The 3,633-nt window shown below is 44.5% G+C and overlaps 1 non-coding gene across 1 annotated transcript; it reads left to right on the forward strand.

The window, feature by feature from the left end:
- Window positions 1-2,449: 2,449 nt before the first annotated feature.
- On the forward strand, window positions 2,450-2,639 carry LOC126519395 (U2 spliceosomal RNA). The gene has a single exon (XR_007596599.1). It is a non-coding gene; the product is annotated as a U2 spliceosomal RNA (small nuclear RNA).
- The last annotated feature ends 994 nt before the right edge of the window (window positions 2,640-3,633 follow it).

Below are 3,633 nucleotides of genomic sequence, written 5' to 3' on the forward strand. Positions count from 1 at the left end.
AGAGTCCGTGATCTGTGTCGCCACATATCACCCCTTGAAGAAGAAGACCTCGCGTGTGTTACAGAAAACATGAACCTAGACACTATGAAACATGCCCTGGACGCCATGAGTACAGGAACAGCGCCCGGGTGTGATGAATTAACAACAAAATTTTATAAGACTTTCTTTGAAGCAATTGGTCATACGTTACTCCAAATGATTAAAATGGTGATCTAGGAGGGGAAGAAGCCCGCCTCCTTCAGTAGAGGACGCATTTCACTCATGCTGAAGGAAGGAGCTCCCCTGACTGACATTAAATCATGGCGTCCGATAACATTGCTAAACACTGATTATAAACTAGTTGCTACATTACTGCAAATGCGACTTGCAAAACTTCTGCCTTCGATAATCTCCCCATATCAATCTTGCGAGGTACCAGGACGATCCATTTACACGAATCTGATGATCACCCGCGACGTGTTCGAATTTGCCCAGGCTAAGGAAGTGCGTGGAGTGTTCATATCAGTGGACCAAGAAAAAGCTTTTGACCGAGTCAGACATAACTATATCTTTTTAATCCTAGAATTACTAAAACTACCCCCAAACTTCATACGCAGCATTAGGCTCTTGTACGAAAATATCACAAGTGAAATTTTAGTGAACGGAACAATTACATCTAGTTTTCCTCTTTATAGAGGGGTCCGGCAAGGTTGCCCACTTAGCCCTTCCCTTTTTATTCTTTCGCTGGATCCGTTACTCAGAAACATAATTACAACAAAACTAATTCGAGGCTTTCCTATGACTGGGCAAGAGGAAATTAGAGTCAGTGCGTATGCTGATGACATTTCTTTGTTTTTTAGAGATGAGCGGAGCCTTCGAGCATTCAAAGACATCTTTGCTGAGTATTCTGCATTATTTGGTGCCCGTATAAACGAAGAGAAAAGTAAAGCGTTGCTATTTGGTTCCTTCCCGCCCACTTCCCTACCTAACATTCCTATAATTGACTCAGTGAAAGCACTAGGAATTATTTTTTCTAACAAGGGAGTGGCAGACGCCTCATGGCAACTAGCGGTCCAAAGATCCAATCCCGCAATTAGCTCCCTAAACCATAGATGCCTGTCGTTCCGACTACAATCTCTAGCAATCAAAACGACTGTGTGTGCTTGTGCGAACTATGTAGCTAGAATTGGCGTTATGCCTAGGAAAATTGGCACGCAACTTAACAAACGAATATCAGCCTTTCTCTGGAATAACAAACCTCCGTCAGTTAAAAGGCATCTGCTGCAACTCCCGCTAAAATGAGGAGGGCTTGGATTACCACACATAATGAGTACTGGCAGGATTCTAGCATTAAAAACAGTCATGTCCCTATGCATGATCCCCGAATACATGGACAAAAATCTAATGGCGTATCTGGCCAGCACATGTCATATGGCATTTACAGGTAAACGAGGATCCGGCCCGCTGGCCGAAAACCCGTCCCCATATTATAGAGCCGCTCACAACACGCAAAAGATGATCCTAGCAGAATGCTCAAACACAAACATTGTCCAGGATAAGGTCACAAACATTATTCAAAAGATCACATACAGTTAAGCCCAGAAGAATTTCAGAAGACATCGGATAAAATATGGCATGATTGGCCCCGCTCTTGGTTACCTAACGACATTCTAGAGTATGACTGGAAACGCAGATGGCAAGTTCTGCCGACACGTGAGCGGCTCCATAAAATGGGGATTGTTCCCAATGCAGTTTGCCCGAATTGTAGCGCAAATGAATCGGTTCAGCATGCTTTATTTCAATGCCCACCAGCTAAAATTATCTGGAAACTGGTTAAGCGCACTTTTAGAATAGATGGCCTTAAAATACCAAGAAAGAAATACGGACCTTTCGAACACCTAAGAGTGATTTGCACAATGTTTGTAATTTGGAAGAGACGAAGTCTAGCAGAAGCCCGTAGGCGCCCAGTTAGAGCAGCCTACCCTGCGATGCAAAGAATAAGGCTTATAGTGTGGAAAACACTCGCAGAGGAATTGGAACTCAACGGAGAGGAAGCCTTCCTCCGAAGATGGCACACTCGATTCTTTCATGTAAAAAATGGCACGCTTCACTACCCGATTGTCCCCTATTAGGGGTGGATACTCCTAATTGCTATAGACTGTTGGTTAAATATGCTGGATGTGCTTGTAAATTCTCATATAAAAGTTTGTATCAAAAATTTGTATAGAGGATCTGTATAGAAATTGTATAAAGTTGTATAGAACTGTATAGGAATTGTATAGAGTTGTATAGAAATAGTTGTATAGAAATTGTATAAAGTAGTATAAAACTGTATCGGAATTGTATATAGTGGCGTACCTAAAACAACACGCTTGTTCTCGTAACCACCCCACACTTGTGCCTACACTTGTGTGAACTATAAAATGTATAAGGTACATGTACACTCAGTGGTTCATTACTCCTGTTCCTCAGTCCGATTTTGTTCAATAAATTCCCTTTGTGTAGTATCTGTTCTCATCAGCTTAATATCTGATACGGGTTCTATATGGACCCACGATATTAAACCTATTTTTGGAAGTTGGCGGAGTGCTTGAAGCCTGCTTCACCTCCGCCGCAGGTCGGGCCGGTATTGCACTACCTCCGGGATCGGTCCCCGCTCACTTAGGTGAGACTTCATTCAATCAAAATGAAGAGCACAAGCTCGAAGCGAGCACTGACTTGACACGCACCATTCCTATACTGTACGCAACGATGCCGGTTCGCGGACCACGAGAGTAATTAAACTGCCACTCCATCTGTGTGTAGCGTCGCACTTGTTGCGTCGCAAATGGGACAGCCGCTCCAGCAAATTTCTAGTTACGGGCTTCGAGAAAAATTAATGAAAGCAAAAGAAAGAACCAGAATTCCTATTTATCCGATGTCTCTGAACGATTGTCTCCTGTAAAGAGCCACTTGGGGGGATGGGGGTAAGATTAGCCGTGGGGTTTGCGATCAATATGAATCCCACTCAAAGCCAACACTGCATTTTGGAGTTCACTGTCGCTTGGATCCGTAAACCACCGCGCCCACGCAAGCTCGCCCTGCCGAAATCCGCTGCCCAAGTGGAAGAAAGATTCCCTATGAAAGAAAAATAGAGTGCCCGATTTCTGGCAACTACTGTGCAGCCTTTGTGTGCACGTTTTCGCAGCAGTGGGACCGAGCGCCTCGAAAACAAACTTGTCGTATGCCCAAGGGTGGCGAAATATATTCAAGGGTTCAAAGGTGCCTCATCTTTCTAACCTGTATGTTACGAAGACCTGTTGCTTCCTTTTCATCATCAACATCATCATCATCATCATCATCCTGGCCACGCCCACTGCAGGGCAAAGGCATCTCCCATTATCCTCCAAGAACCCCGGTCACGTGCTGATTGTCGCCATGTAGTCCCTAATCTAATCTGCCCTCCTAACTTTCTGCCACCCCCTGCTACGCTTCCCTCCTCTTGCAATTCAGTCTGTAACCAATAATGACCATCGGTTATCTTCCCCCCACATTGCATGCCCTGCGCATGCCCATTTGTTTTTCTTGGTTTAAACTTTGGTGTCATTAACTAGCGTTTGTTCTCACACCCCCCAATCTGCTCTATTCCGATCCCCCCGTGACGCTACACCCATC

The sequence above is a fragment of the Dermacentor andersoni genome, chromosome 10 (genome assembly GCF_023375885.2).
Source record: "Dermacentor andersoni chromosome 10, qqDerAnde1_hic_scaffold, whole genome shotgun sequence".
Taxonomy (NCBI): Eukaryota; Metazoa; Arthropoda; class Arachnida; order Ixodida; family Ixodidae; genus Dermacentor; species Dermacentor andersoni.